Source organism: Sceloporus occidentalis, unplaced genomic scaffold (assembly GCF_023333645.1).
Source record: "Sceloporus occidentalis isolate IW3139 unplaced genomic scaffold, rSceOcc1.0.p SCAF_11, whole genome shotgun sequence".
In the NCBI taxonomy this organism is placed as follows: domain Eukaryota; kingdom Metazoa; phylum Chordata; class Lepidosauria; order Squamata; family Phrynosomatidae; genus Sceloporus; species Sceloporus occidentalis.
In genome coordinates this window covers 23,339,686-23,356,839 of record NW_028316991.1, presented here as the reverse complement: position 1 = coordinate 23,356,839, position 17,154 = coordinate 23,339,686, and the positions used below count along the sequence as shown (strand labels likewise).

Sequence of the window (17,154 nt, the reverse complement as noted above, 5' to 3'; positions counted from 1 at the left end):
GATCCATAAGGTTTGAAAAAAATCTGCTAAATGGCTGAGAATGTGTTACGCTGGTAAAAAGGAGACTAAAAACTGAACTTTTCTGCTTCTTAAAGGGACGAGTCGTGTAAATCGCGTTTAGTGAGGCATACAATGACTGTGTGGCCCCTTTAACCGTTCATGGTACAAACGCTGCCCCCCATCTATTTTGCGTATTTTTTTGTGCCAAACGACAATTACGTTTTTCCCAGCAAAATTCTGAGTTAGGCCAAATTTGGGGCCTTTTTTTGTTAAAATCAGCATTATGGTACAGCTCATCGAGTTTTTAATTTTATTTTTTTTTAACATTCATAAGTCAAATGTTACGCAGCAAAACTAAAATCGGGTTTCGTTTTTTCCGCCACTACAGCATCAGCGCGGTGTTATAATTTTCCTAAATCCAACGAGGAACGTTTTTCAGTACGGTTAAAATCCGAATATAAAACTTTTAAATAGTAAATAGTTCTCGGCCTTTAAATGATATCTGATCGAGTTACGTGAACCGCGCAGCTTTCCGGTCATAAATCCGGATGTTAATTAATTGGATGTTCTTATCTAGGGGCGGCCGTAGAATTCGTGAAGCTGGAAGAGGCAGATACAGAAAATAAATCCAATTAGGTATGCAGATAAATTGCGTACTAGTTGTTACCCTCTAGGAATCACCAGCCCTGTCCTTTCCTGCCTCGCCATATAAGAATGCTTATGAAAATACTTTAATATAAAAAAATGTCCCCAAAAAAAGAGAAAACAAAAAAGTTTGACTCCTTAGAAGCTCCTAAAGAGGACTCTCTCTCCACCGATTGGATGATCGAAGCCAAACTCGAACGATCCGATCAATTTGATACAAATGAAATCGTTTTTTGATACATAGATACCGATTATCTTAATCTGGAAACCATGGGTTAGGTTTTTGGGTCTTTAGAACTCTAGGATTTGGGAAAAATGAATAACACATTTTTCCATTTTTCTCAGAGCTGCCACTTTCGACGGATTTCTATATTTCTTTTCAATTTCTTTCTCTATCTTCACTTTTGGTTCTTCAAGAACCCAGCGAATTGATAAACGGCTACGAGGCCTTCGGATCAAAACATAAAATGATAAAATAATTTCAGATTTTAATATGATTTTTGTAACGACCGGGACTCGGTTGGGGGGGGGGGGGGGGACACCGAAGTGGTTTTATTAAGTTGTTTTGTATATGGAGCGCGGCGGACGGATCAGAACCTTCGAGTGATTTGCATTTGCGGGAGGAATGACATGTTGGGAATTACGGCTAATCTTCCCAGCCAGGGCTGTCGCGTTTCTCCGCATGCCGATATCTGACGGATAGAACCGGATTTTCAGGGATTCGCTGCCGAATCGCCAAAAATATTACATATCAAAAAGGTCGGAGAGATGCATTATTCCATCTTTAATATTCTTTATTGATAAAATTCCTAGCAATACTGCATTAAAAAAAAATATATATATTTTCTAATATAGGAAAATAAACAGGAATTTCTCAGTACAATATATTTTTATATAAAAGGTTATGAGCTGGATATATTTATTCTTTTCTTTCTCCTTTCCTCTGAAGAAATATCAGAAAGGGTTCTAGGTTTGTGAGCTTACAATCTATTGGCATACCTCCTCTCAGTCTCAGTTTTCTTGGGACAGTCCCAATTTTTAGGCGCTGACGCTGTCCCAGGGAGCTGTCCTGCTTTTGCTGTTTATAATTTTATACATTATATATATATATATATATATGTGTGTTTTAGGGCTGTTTACCACCATGTGATTCTGCGGATATAGAAAAGGAGAGGAAAGAGTAACACAGGGATTTGGGGTCCTAAAAGGGACTAACCAAATTAAACAGGGATACTTGGGAGGTATCCTGAGAATGGCAACAAGATTCCACTGCTTCTTCTGCTGTTTGCGAAGAGCTAGCAATCTGTAATGGGTGCCCCCATCTGTCTCTTTGAGTTTCTCATATCTCGTTTCCTCCTTTTTACTTTATTGATGCTTTATCAGCAAAATTTGTTTGACATTTTGAATAAAAAGCAGCAAAGGAAAAAAAATATATATTTTGAAGCTCGTCTGGGTTTAGGAGACACGCGGTGCGTGTTCCTACGGTTGATATGTAAAGTTCACACGTTCTGATTGAATTTCACGCTCTGCTGTTACTCCGCTAACTGATTTAACCCTTAATAGCGTAACGGTTTTGACGCTGCTACTTTTCCCATGAACTTTCCTTCTTACGGTATCTAAAGTGAAAACAGCAAAACCAGGCGCATTTCTCCCAAAATCGCTGGCAAGCCACGCGGGTAGGGGCGGGTTTAGGGGTGGAGCTATGTGTCTGTGCCAACCTATTTAGCCACAGCGCCAGGATTCGCAAGGTGGGTCAAGGAGGCGCTTGGGGTATTGCCCTGGGTCAAGTTCTAGAGAAACATCCCTCATAAATACATCTGTGCTTGGAGCACAATTATTGATTACCTACATTTAAGTAATTAAAAAGGGACTGTTGGACCTATTTTTATTATTTTTATTATTAATTATTATTATTTTTATTATTTATAATTATACTTATTTTAACTGTTATTATTATTATCTTTTAGGTAGCTAAATAAAAATGTAGAAAAAGTAATTTTTAATATTCATCATAAAAAAAACAATGGAGCAACAGCACAGACCTCCCTTGCAGACTCGCACTTGGTGCTGTTTGGGTAAAGTGGGCGGGTGCCCATGCCTCTGGCCCTGCCCTTTCCCCTCCTCCAGCCAGCCCACTTCCTGTCTCTAGCCACACCCCAACACAGATGTCCTGATTTGGTTATGTGTACGGATCGATAAAGTTTGCGATGCGGGAGGCGGTATGTAATATTATTTAAGAAACATTATTCAGTTCAGAACCTTAATAGCAACATTGTATTTGATGGATTGGACTGAATTCCATTAGCGGAAGTATTCTTCTAACTCGGGGAAGAGTCCGGGAATGGTAATAATTATATAATAATAATAATATTCTTGGGCGCTCGGCGCGAGTTAATGTCCCTGTACACATGTAAATAACATTGCGTCATTGGTTTGAATTAGTCAGCATCCGTACTGAACCCTACGAGTAAAAGAAGAGAGAGAAAGTTTGGGCTGCAACTTCAGGATATAATGTAACGGCCGTAAAGAATTTCATTAGAAGTGATAACCGTATTACCTCTGCCGAAATGTTATCACCGCTCGCGATCGTGCGCTCCACAATGCGTTGGGCGGAATGTTTCTGCAGCTCTTCGAGCTCGGAGATTAGAAAGCACCCGTCTGTGATATTATGTTGTACATGATTAAGGTCCTCATGGTGCGCTCGCTTGAAACGCATTTATATCCGTGTTTAGTATGCGCCGCGCATTTCCCCATCTCCGCACCGCTATGTTTAGCAAAGGATTGCTGCCTGACGTGATGCACTGAAGAGGTTAATATCCGAAGCTGAAAGGGAAGCTATCACGTTAGCAGCTTTTACCTTAACTAAATTGTCAAAAATTATTCTTTCGATCAGGATGTTGAAGATATTATATATATAATATAATATATAATATATTACATTATTTTTAAGGTAATGGATAGAATGGTGGCTCCACCTACTACCACACATTTGAATAAACCCCACCCACTGCTCGTTCTCTGCCGTATCCTATCCAGTGACGTTGCGTTTGTTAGCTGAACGCTGTGATTGGCTGCAGCTAATTTCCTTTGAAACTCAGCTCACATTATTTTAAATGGGGATACATGTGCAGGAAGTGTACCTAAGTATGCTTCCTGCTTACACTTCCTGGTTTCTGTAGCGGCGGCCGGGGCGGGAGTTAAAGGGACAGGACTTCAGTAACTAAGGAATGAATACAGTGATTTCCATGCAGTAAAATGTAAAATAAACTCCGATATATATATTACAAATTTTAAAAAAAATCGTTTTTAAATAAAAATAAGTTCGTGGACAATTCTGTCCCTTTTATTGTTATTTTCTGGATCTATTGGAATTGCTAATATATCAAGCTGGAAACGTGGATCTCCGTCTCTTTAATCTATCGCCAGCTCCAGCTACACGAGTCTGCCGTCCTACTACAAAACCTCAAAAAGTCCGAATTGTCCAAACTTATAACGTAGGAGTGTAGCTGCCCCCGCGCTGCCCGGATACCCGGATACCCGTCACTCCTGCCAGATACGCCGCATCCTTCTAAACATTAAAGCCTTTCCAGTTTATGTCATCTTTCTATCCAGAAGGAGTGCTTTTTTTTCATTTCTTTATTTTTTGGTTGAACTGGAAACTACATAAATTTCATAAATGTGCTGTCCTAGTGACATCATAATTCACATTCTTTTATCTATATATTTATGAATGACATTATCCGGCATGTTAAATAAACCTCGGCAGATATTGCGATGTTTCTCTAGCCTCCTGAATTTTTTATCAAAGTTTTTCAGGTTCTACGGCAACAACCAGGTCCGGCTTTTTGTGTCACGTGACAAATTTAAGCGTTCCCAGCTAAAAATTAAAACTGGAGCCAACTTTTTACATGATCGAGGAATTACTTCCGGGAAAGGTCTGGGCATTCAGGAGAAGTAGTATAGTTACCTGTTAAAAAGTGTTATACCAGCAGAGTAGGTGGGTCAACATTTTTAATGTTTTGTCCAATTGTGTAGTTGATGGGGGTAATTGTGCACACAAAGGACACCAAAAAAAGAAGCATAAAAGGGTCCCGTATGGATCAAAATGGATCAAAATCGTGTCCAAAGCCTTTGAGGGTGTGGGTGCCCTGGTGGCTTTATGGGCTTGCAAATAAAGTACAAGAAAGGGCTTTGGGTGATGTTGGAGAATCTTAGAAACAAAAGCAGTCCAGGAGACCTTCTGGTCTCAACCCCTTCCTTGCCCCGAGCCCTGTTAGACATAAAGACAGCCCTGCTGGGCAGCAAACCCAACAAGAGATCAGGAAACTTCACATATTGAGGCTGATCCCAGAGGACCTCATCTATAACTCTGTATATTAGTTAGTGTAGGGGGGCAGTTCTGTGGGACCAGCAGCCCCCTACTCCATCTCCCTAGTGCATTGCTATTCCATGGACCTTTTGGGGAGACCAAAGACCACCCGTGTTACCTGCTCAGTCGCACTAGTGAGGTCCGTGTCTAGGGAGCAGAGCCTCATTAGCACTCTTCCCCTGCACCAGGCGGGAAACCAGGACGTGGCTTGGGGGGCAACTGGCGGATCTTCCCTGCTCTATCTTAAATAGACCATATCTCACCTGCCTTACGCATATTTAATATGTCCCAGCTTACACTACCCCTGCCCTCTAATTATTCCTCCCCCCCCTTCATCGTCTAGTTACCATATACAATTTCATATCACTCTGCTAGGATTTAAGCAGGTTAAATCCGCCGGACCACCGGGTGAATAACTACACGCGGACCCCTCTCTATGCGCGTGTCTTTGGTTTATTTTCTTATAAGCTCTGCATGGTTTACTAATCCCTTTAAAAAAAAAAAATCAAAGTATTCTACTAGTCATAGTTAAATATCTCACGCCGTGGCTCGGAGGCTCTGCGCTTGATAAAATATTTAAAGTTGAAATAGAAAATTGCAGTAATAAATCCAGCGGGATCTTCCTTTTAATCCTCCGCATCTTCAAATCTCAGTTTGAGTGAGCAAACTGCTAGTTATTAAACCGCTACAAACGTAGAGTAGCATCGGGAATGGGCTGATTTCCACCAAAAAAAAGTAAATTTATTAATGGCCCCGATCCAAGTGCTAAACGTCTAAGTCTTAAAACGAACTATATAGTTCTGCACGCTGAATAAAACCATGCCATAAGGTTTATTGATTTATATAATATATATCGCCCATACCAGGGAAGTCGAGGCAGCCATGACACTTTAGGGCAGGCAGCCATGACACTGTAGGGCAGACAGCCACTAGATGACGTGAGTGCGGCCGACGGCTGAGTATAACCACGAGCATTTTAATGCTCACAACCTGCCATTAGAGCAGGAGATCAGGAGTGTATGGAGCGATGGCGGCCATCAGCCCACCGGGGATTTGTCCAGTGTGCCAGATGACCGGTCTAAGTCTAAATATAAGCAATCTGTTTAAGACGCCCACCACGGGGACAGCCATCTTTAGGGAAGTGGGAGTTACTAAGTGTCGTAACCTATTGATGGCCATTTCAGCAAGGAAGACATTAGAAGAAGGACAATGCATAATATTTACACGGCTTCATCCCCTGCTGTTTCTATTCACATTATCGGGGCTTTTAGGGCTGTAGAACCCTGCGATCCCCTCATACCCAGCAAACATTCCGACCTCCTACAAAAGAGGGGCATCAGGGGGAGGAAGAGGGGCACAGGGACAATATGACAGGTATGAGTTTTGAGGTCCCTTGGACCGTCCCACATAACGTGAATGACAATTCTGGTGTTTTCTGAGCTGGGCCATCATTTTTATTAAACATGAAATTTCAAATTTTTTCAATCGGAAATTTGTGGGAATTCCGGGTTCTCCTTGTGTGGAATTGTGACCCGGGCAGTTGTGTATGAAATAACATGGGGAAAAACTTTCAAAGTGGTCTTGACCGTAGATAACTACAGAAACCAGTCCAATTACAAAAAAAAACGTTCCATAGGTCTCTATGGCGATAAGACCAACTCTGCACCAGAATCCCGTCTTTTCTTACACATAAAAATGAAAGAATGACCCAAAAGGAGAGCGAGACAAACGAGAACGTGGAACCCTCACACATCATACCCAGGGTGGTCTTTACAGACCCTTTCTTCAAGTGAACCAACTAACAATTAACCCTTCCAATGCAAAACCCTAGCTATGAAATAGCAATGGAATATTAATGTGTTAAAGTTCCGTATTGTACGAATTGTCTTCGTTTGTGACATGGAAAGGAACCCGGAGCCCTTTGTAGCGTATGTTGGTGCGAGTCAGGGAACTTCTAAGCACGTATTATAAATCACATTTCTTGGATTTCTTGGGTTTAATTGTGAAATATTGTGTATTAGTTGATAAAAATACGCAGAACAGATGCTCGTGTCTCCGCTCGGATCTGAGTGAGATACTCTGGGGATTGGGAATAAAAAAGTGACTCCGGTGCAAAGTTTGAAAAGTGGCCTCATCACCATGGCAACCAATGGAACGGTACAAATCGCAGGAATAGTTCATTGATTGCTATTGTGATAAGACGACTGTGCAGAATAATATCTCCCTTCCTCCATCTTTATTTCTCTCTCTCTCTCCTTTTTTCTTTTGTTCTTTCTCTCTATCTCTCTCTACTTCTCTCTTTTTTGCTTGCTCTCTCTCTCTCTCTCTCTCTCTCTCTCTATATATATATATATAGTGTGTATATATCATGGAGTTTATTATATTGTGGCGTTAATAATGTTGCCACCTAAAGCCTTTTACCAAGTGTAGGTTTTTATTGACAAAAAAAATCATTTTTTTTAAATTATTATTTCATTTATTTTTGTTTAACTCTACATATGATAACTTCATAGACTTCTTTACCCTTTCTTATAATGCCGATATATATATATATATATTGTTTTTCCAAGAGATTTAAGATACTTGGTTGCCCTTTAAAAATACAGCTGTTCATCAGCGTGCTTAGGGAATGGTCTGCTTAATGGCCATGAGCAGATTAATGAACCCCCCGTCGCCCAGCTCAATCAGAAATATTGACTTCGGGATTCATCTCTTAACCTGAGCCCAAATCCCCGGCATGATATCCGTGTTGATAAGGGACCGGATTAACCCCTATGTTCTAGCTGGGTCACTGGGAAAAACATATGTTCTTTTACATGCATGGTTGATGTATGATCGGGTTCTAGAACTTAAACACCAACTTCAGTGGGGAAAACATATTTTTCGGGTAGCAAAATCCCAAAATGTGTCCCGAAGTCTCTTTTCGACAGATAGAGCTACGATCATTGTTACAATATATAAAAAAAACAGTATCTTCATGAATAAATATATATTTTTTTTTGGCTGAAAAAGGATCAAAAGTGCGTATGCTCTGTCCATTGATACGGGGACATGAGCTCTGGGAAGAATCCCGGTGCGTTGTTTGAAGTTACGGCATCTCCAGATCCAAGCTTTCTTCTCCATGTTCAAAGGAGCCTTCCGAGTCGCATGAATAGTGAATTTAGGCGCCGTTGGGCTCGTCCTCCGGGTTGAATTTTTGACCTGCTTTACAAACGTAGTTTTGGTGCTGAACCCTTTATTTTCCCACCCTTGACGTCTGTCTCGGACAAGCACGCGCCTCGTGAATTTGTGTCAGTGATTTTACCTTGTTTTGCTCTTGGGTTTATTGTGCGCGGCCGTGTCTGGTGTATCGGCATTTTCCGGGGCCGGTATAAAACGGAACGGCAGGATCCGATGGACACTTGAGGATCTTAGTATTGATTCTGCTGAAGGGGAAAGGGGTTTGAGGAGCACAGAATGGAAATAAAATAGGTTCTATTATACGAGAGCACTTAGCTGCCGGGGTAGATGCTCAAAGTAATTCACCGGGGACTCGGTTTGGCAGCTCAGCTCGCTGATTATGAGGTCCTAAGGAGTTCAGCTGCACTCAGCATCTCACGATAGACTTCACATGAGAACCGGTAGCAGGGATGGCGGCGAACTCCCGTTTTCCCGTCTCAAAACATGCTACTTTACTGCGAGGGGGGTGGATAAGTGGAACAGCCTCTCAGCAGAAGTGGTAGAGGGTAATACAGTGAGGGTATTAAACATGCATGGGATAGACATACGGCTCCTGAAACTAAGACGAGACCGACGACTGATTAAGGTTTGAGTCTTTACAGCAGGAGAAACGGGCGACTAGACGAGGCTAGTGACATAAGCTAATGTACAGCACCGGTATATTCATTTATTATAGCTAATGTTTAGATAGACTGTAAGGACGTTTTACTTTACTGAGAGGGCGGTTGATAAATGGAACTGCCTCCCTGCAGAATGGGTAGAAGCTAATACAGCTAATACTATGTGTTACTCTTTACAGGGGGTGTCAGGAACATTCGATATTCCATTTAATTGTCATGTGATCAAGACCAGGCACAGGTTGTTGCCATAGAAACAGTAAAACATTGTTAAAAGTTTTTATGTGATTAACCCTTCACAGGACAGAATGAAAAGACAGATGGGGTCGTAATATGAACCCTGATGAGCCAATAGGAGAGGTTTTATGTTTGTGTCTTATCTCTGATTGGCTGCCCTCAGGGTTCCATTTAGAACTCTAACACCCCAATATGGACCTGTATTCACGGAGGAGATCTAGAACGCCAGATATGGGCTTGGTCGGCGGCTGGAGGCTGTATTTCCCATGATAGATGGTGGGCCCCTGGATTGCATTACATAGTTCCGGCAGGTGACAGTGGACACTAATTACAGTGCAATATCTGGTTCCTTTGCTTGGATTTATGTTTAAGTCACCCTGTTTCTGATTAGAGGGGACAGGGTGGCAACAGTGAGAGAGCCGGAGCGCTCTAGATCCCAGTTTCACCCTTCCTCCTGCCTGTCTGACCAGTATTATTGGTTCTGATGGCAGGATTGTGTTCATGTGCTTTTTGAGTGCTGTTATAACTAATTTGCATATGATCTGCATATTGTTTTACATATGGTGTGATGCATGCTGGTTGTAGCTCACCACCACCTTACTGAAAAGCTCTTGGAGGCTGGTGGTGATTGCTTCCTCGATAAAGTTCCTGTTTTAGCTCAATGTGAGTCTTGGCTTGTTATTGGGGTAAGTCTTGGTGCTGCCATTGTCGGGGTGGTAAAGCACTGTATTGCTATGCTTCTGTATACTACAGTGCTGCCGAGGTCCCGAAGAGCTATGATTCTTGTTGTCTCCACTGCTGGTCTTGCCTTACGGTGGAAGTTTCGTCTTCCCGGTGGCCATTGGGAGAAGAAAGGATCGTCTGGTGGGTATACCCAGTCAGTGTACAGGTCGATCGTGTCACGTGGGCTAAAAGGAGTAAATTATCACAGAGTCCTGTAGTAAAGGACAATGCATTCTGGAATCTGCCGCCCAGCACAGATTGTACAGATAGGTGAACGCCGCTTCCTGAATAATCCATTAATCTCTACCCTGCGTCACTCGACTAATTTCATCCCAACGCCCCGGGGGCTGCTACCAGCTGATGCGGTCTAAGGTTTCTGATCCCTGGGCCATTGAACTGCATTCTGAGCTCGGGGAACATGGTAATGATTACCCCCCCTCCCCCATGTATACATATTATTTATTCTTTTAGTTTAAGTTAAATATAATTAATTCACTTTATAAGCCACACAATAAGTCACGTTTATAAAGAACAGTTTAGAAAGTCACATAAAACATTTCAGTGAAGCCCCCACCCAGCCGTTCCTCTAACTGCCCCCTATAATAAAAATTTCCTTTTTTTGGCCATTTAGCTTGTCGGCCGGCATTTGTTAATCCCCATGGTCCAATGTTTGATGCAAAAGCACGTTAATAGCTAATATATTTTTAATATTTGGAACATGCTAAGTTTTTTTTGTGAATCAGGAGTAGGGGGATGGGTTCGATGGCCTTGATATCTGCTCGGAATATCTTTTTAACAAGCGGAGCATAAATACCGAAAAAACAAGACAAGTTTAATAAAAAAATAAAAGAGATTTCAGGCTCTTCGGCGCGCCGTGGGTCAGCAGAGGAAACATTTTGTGTGAAATTGTGTGTGGCTTTATTCGCTAAATTGCTTTACGCGCCCTCTGGGATTACAGTAGGCAAACTGGATATTCGTGAGCCCCTATGGGGATGGAAAAATTGCCCCTTTCGTTCTACGACAATAACCCCTGCCTGTGGGTACGTTTGTAGGAATTCTCCATTATTTGCACATGTAAGAGGCTGATGTACGGTTCCATTATACAGACCTACCAGCCGAAGATGTATTTACCGTGCCCCGTGGCATCTGTTTGGCTCATAAATAAAGTATCTCCTGTGAAAGTATCATTGTCAGACATGCATATAACATTCCCTCTAGCGTGCCGTTTAGTATTTGTGCGAACGAGAACAGCAGACGGGTCAATAACTCTTCTTTACGTACAGTGGAAAAACAATCAAGACCTTTCAGAATTACACAGAACGTAATCTAACATCGGGCGCGCTCGTGAGCATAAATGTTTGGTGGGTCCCCAAAGACGCGCTTAAAATGGTTAGTGACGGAGACGTAAATTATGTGACTCTACAATTATGGTTATTTTTAGGACGCTCTCGTGTCTGAGCTGCGGATTATATCAGGGAACTTCTACCATCTCGACTGCTACACTGTTTGTCTTTTGGCTCCGCGTTCTAGATTTATATTGTAAGCTCGGAACGTTCGTGGAATGGGAGCGTATCTCCGTGTTCTACAGCTCTAGTCCCAATAACATGAACCGCAAACTCAACAAGCTGAACAGGACGGTCTTTCACGTCCATCTGGTTGGGTTGACCATGGACCAACTGGTGATCCAACAAGGACAAGGAAACTCTTGAGGAGCTTGGTTCCTAGCTTCCTTAATAAACCACCTAGAACCTTCTAGAATATGTGTTTTTAGTTGAAGGAGGTTTCTGTCGTGCCTTACACAATGTTGCAATGTGTTGGTATATAGACTTCCATCTCTAGGTGCTTAACTCTGTTGGTGGCAAAGTCACATTAATTATAAGGGATTCTTCTTGTTTTCTGTGTAGCCCAAACGCACAATGTGCGCATGAGGCCGGTGGTAAGGTTAAGGTGAGTCATCCGACAGATGCTAGAACATTTAGAAACTCTAATTTTGGAACAAAAGTTTTTCTTCCTTGAAGCGTAATTCCGTCAGAGGTTGGGAGGCGAGTCGCTGATTGTGACGTTTTCCCACCAGCGGAGGAACATCCAAGGACCACTTAAACAGTGAAAATGCTATGAAAGTTTTAAAAGCATCATCGAAGCTATTAAAGATAAGAGAGCTCATTCTTCCCTCTTCATTATACATATTCCGCGAGTGTGTTTTATCGGATTTTTTTTAGTTTTTATTGGAATTTATTAGAATATTAAAGAGGAACAAGACCTCGAGACTCCAGGTCAAACCCGGAGAGTTCCAGATGTTCATCTGCTCTTTGACGTAGAACCAACCAACAAAAAATAAATTTCTGGTCTGCAAACTCCCAGCACTCTCAGCCAGTATTACCCATGCTAAAATAAAAGACCAGCACACAGCAGTAGATAATGTCACCTGCCCAAACAACCGGTCTTATCACTTCCATTTTTAATAAGAAGCCTGAAATACTCACTTTTAGTCTTTTAATTTTTTTTCTCAGCCGTACAGGGAGGACGCGGCGTCTCTGGGCTGTCACTCACAGCAGCCGCCCGGGCTCGTTAAATCACATTCGCAGGTTGCCGCGTTGTCGAACAGACGCCATGTTAAGGCAACACATCCAGTTTTATTTGTTGCATCACTGGAGCAAAAATACCATTATAAACCAAAAAGGATTATATTAAGGTTTATACGCATTTACAATACAGATCTGGACTTTTCTTTTTGTATTCGTAGGTTTTTTTACTTGTAGGTTTTAGGGTCGTGAGCCCAATCCTAATTATACGGATCATTAATTTCCATTGTGAAGAACGTGCGTCGTAAAGTGTTTGGGGAAATATAAAAATGTTATTGTAAAATCCATTTGGAATTCCATATTTCATAATTCCAATCGTTTCAAAATGGCCAAAAGGGACAGTTCATCCATGGAATAGACTTTAATAATGGATATGACAGCTGATTGGATATTTTTCCCCTTGCGATTGAATGGAGAAATCCATCAGAAACCCCCCCACTTATCCATTTGCCTCTAACCCCTGTCCATGACATGCAGGCGATATGTTCAGCCAAAGATGCTTTCTACAAAGCTGGCCACCGCCATTCCCAATGGCCTTTATTCTGCGTATTCGGACTTTGGCATCTAAATCTCAGGTTGTTATATATTATGGTTTTGTATAGCGCCATCATATTCCGCAGCGCTGTACATCACTTGGGTCATTACCTTGGGGGTACTAGCTTGTTTGAGGTGGTGTTAGCTGTAGCCGAGCCGTTCTTCGGTTCTGTGTGGCGTAGAGTATCAGCAGTCAGCGAGCCGACACCGCCAGATAACGGGGATCCGGTAGTCTTGTGACACCGGCTCCAGGTTTTGCTTCTGTAGATAAAATATAAACACTCGGGAAAGTGACAACCCGTAACATTATACATTTATAAGCTGCGTTTATGTTTGGAACTTGGAACGAGCAAAACCTGTTGAAAATGACAATGACATATTGTGCATAAGATCTGGAAAACAGCTTCTTGAAAAGTAGATAGGCTGGTTTTTAAATAGTTAAAATGTCCCTTGGAAGAAAGTACTCTAAATGTTATGATTCAAAATTATTTTTCAGGCATTTTTAGTGCAATTTAAGGTTTCTTCCTTGGGGATTTTAATGTCCCAAGTGCATTATTTTACATTTATCAACTTTAAACTGCAGCTGCCACGTGCTCCACCATTCTTCCCATTTATGTAGGAGAAACAATTTCATTGGTTTACATTTCATGCAAGTTCGCCCTCATTTCCCATGATCCTTCGGCGAGGACTGCACTGGAACCCAGGACTCTCCCTGCATCGTTTCAGCCGACTGCTCGTGAGAACCTAGCTCAAGAGATTGTTTCCAGCCGCGCACAAAATCCCACAAATATCTTGGGATGAAAGAAAAGCAAAATCTAAACCATGCGGTGGGGCAGAAAGATGGCAGATACCACGCAGACTACAAAACAAAAAAAAATATGGAAAAAGTTATTTTTATATTTCAGAGTAATATTTTTATGTAGTTAGTAACAAGTACCGGGTTATAATCGGGAATGTGTTCTCCTGCTACAGTTTTAGCCTTTTCTTTTATTGTATGTAGCACAGGAGGATGATCTTGGAGGTCCGTCTTATTCTGAAGGTACCCCCCCCTGCGCATGATGCATGAGAAGCGCTGTTGCGGAAAACCTGCTTTTTGTCATGTCTGGCGTGAAGCGTGGGTTTGATCAGACAGCGTCCGCTTGCTGCTGAGATTGCAAACTTTCAGCCCACAAATTATTGGATTTTCCGATACGGTGTCCCAGGGCGCCGACCGGAGTATTAGGTTATGTAGACGCGGTTACACGGCACAGATAGATGGCTTTGTGTGTGTTCTGCTTCTTGACCTCTGAAGACGAGTAGAGATGAGAAATGATAAAAAGGCAATTAAAAAGTAGTGTACGCTCTTAGTCCACAATAAAAAAGGATTTCCCCTCGCCGGTCTTCTGGTCACCTTGACTTCTATAGAAAAAAAAAAATGGAAAATGCCCAAGAGTTTAGCTTTTATCTCTTTCTTTTATTTATCCTCATTCTTTTAACCCCTTGCATTGTTCAGACAGATAAAGACACATTGTAGTGTGCTAAGGGGCCAATGCCGGTGAGTGAGAGAGAGAGAAAAAAAAAACCCCCACAGAGCTGGGGGGATATACAAAAGGGTTAACCGTGTAGTATCTAAGAACAGAAGTGTTCATAGAGGGTTTACCGTGTAGTCTCATAGTGCAGGAGTGGACACAGAGGGTTAACGGTGTAGTATTACAGAGCAGGAGCATACACAGAGGGTTAACTATGTAGTATTGCAGTGTGGTGGGGTGTACAGAGGGTTAACCTGGCAGTACAACAGAGCAGTGTTGTACATAGGTGGTTAACTGTATAATATCACAGAACGATGGTGTAAATAGACTGTATATGTAAATATAATATATATAAATGGTAAATGTGTGCCGAATGCCATTTAATTGTGTTACGTCTCGCTAGTGTAATTTGAAATGCCGTTAATGGTGTTTTAATTGGTGTGAATAAAGGCTATTTGTAAATCAGATCCATTCTTACAAAGCCGGGTAATTAATTTCAGTATCGCGACTTTTACATTCATTTATACAAAAAAAAAAGATTGTCAGTGAGATGGGAAACACTTTGTTACATTGATAATGATAAATGTAAGGTTATGCACTTGGGTATAAAAGCGCATGTAAAATGGGTCAAAATGGGAATTCATAGTTTAAAAAATAGACAGGATTAAGGGAAATGGGGGCATTAGGTAAATAGGATTTATTCTAGAAAAGAGATCTCCAGTGAACTTATTACAATATGCAAACGCTGGACATTCGAGGTTCATACGAGTCCCATGCAGGGGAAATCTTCACCCCACACAGGGGGCAGATAACAAGGAGGCCCTTATCAAGCAACTATGAGTCCACGTCTTAACAGTAAGAGCAGTAAAGGTCTGGAATCCACTACATATGGAGGTAGAGACCAAAAGTACTTTGGAGGTTTTTAAGGCAAGTTTGCTTTTGGTGAAAAAATGGTTATTGTTATTTATAAACTTGCCCATCCAGAGTTTATTCTGGTTGCCCATAGAGTCAGGTAGGAATTATTTCTCCCCATGGTTTCTTGCCTTTATCTGGATCAGTGCAGTTAGGGCTATTATGGGAAGGTTAAACGCAATGAACTTTGTTTTTTTTTTTTTACCTTACTAACGATGTAGTGATGTAATATATTTCACCGGTGCAACGCTCCCAGGCTTCAGTGAACACCATTAGACCCGTAAGAAGAGTTGATGCTTCGAGGACTTGGCTGGGAACCACTGCAGTAATCTACACATTTCGGTAAATTGTTAAAAATATACCAAAACCCCACAATTACCTGCTGGTTATAAAGTGAAATTCATTAATTTCCAGTGCATTCAGATCCCTCTGCCCTGGAAAGATTGATTGACAGCTCAAACGTTGCAGTGTTCCAACCAGATTAACCAACGTATCGCATCCCTGCCTCCTTCTTTTTCCTCCCCTTGTGTGTGCATATGTATGTGTGTATGTATATATTACACACACTGTATGTAAATGTATATAAACATAATTTACATTATTTTCCTTATAGTGCCAGCACCAATCGCTATTCTCCCCTCTCCTAATATCACTTTTGCTTGGAAAAAAATTCTGCACTAATGACGTATTTTTTTTTTCCAAGAAAAACTGAATTATTCACAACCCTTTAACTGCCCTTACAGTGGGAATTAAATTTGTTTTCCATCTTTAGCTTTTTTGTCGGTAAAAAAAAAAAAAAAAAAAGGCGAGTCTTATTAAGATTTTTGGTTTGCAGAATGAATATTTTTTACAACACACAAGAATGTAATTTGTAATCCTTCATATGGGGGGAAAAAAGTCATTATTTTTTATCTTGTTTTATCTTTGTCCTCCATAGTAGACGTTTTCGTTTTGCAACATTTAGAAAACATCGAAACCATAGAAGGGAAATATATGGCGGTAATTTATATAATTTGGAATTGTTTGGCCATCGGCAGGAATGTTCTGCTTTTTTTCCATGGTGATTGCTCTGTATTTAGAAGTTTGCCCCATAGTATACGATGTTAGGAACCAACTTGCCCGTTCAAAAAAAAAAATAAATAAAAAAAATAAAATAAAAAATAATAATAATAAAAATAATAACAATAATAATAACAAAAACAATAATTTCTTCTATTAAAAAAGAATCTTCATTCTTGATTTGTCATTTCCCCCAATTATCGTAAGAGAGAAGTCTCCTTGAGATTTATAATTATATAAAAATAATAATAATATTAATAATGAAACATTGCTACATTGTCTATATATTAAAGTATGATGTCATTTTTAATTAAATTTTTTCAATTTTATTTAAATTTTTATTTGATTTTTTTTATTGGTTTGTTAAATCATAACTGCATCCTGACTACCCAGAGCCGGCTTCCATTCCATCGGTATCGTTGGTTCTTTCAGTATCCAGTGATAGCCCCTCTTCGGGATTTAGCGTCGTGGGCTCTTCTTATCTGCTTTATTAGTGTATTGAAACCTTGTCACCCTGTTAAACATTAGCTGCACCGCCGATTCTGAGAGGCCATCTGCCGTGGAAGAGACACGCAGAACCATTTCTGGCTCGCTGAACCACAACATATGCTTATATTTCTGGTGCTCACGTGTTTAACTCTTTCAGCGCCTGGGCGGGGGGAATCTCCACTTCTCAACATATCGAGGAGACACCACCCTTCCCGAGAGCCAAAAAAAAAAATCCAGAACATCTAGAAGATCTGATTCCA

General features: G+C 41.0%; 1 protein-coding gene across 1 annotated transcript in view; it reads left to right on the top strand.

The window, feature by feature from the left end:
* The window catches only part of LOC149305706 (trafficking protein particle complex subunit 9), a 219,226-nt gene that overhangs the window by 190,386 nt on the left and 11,686 nt on the right, over positions 1-17,154 (top strand). The gene's annotated exons all lie outside the window — the stretch shown is intronic.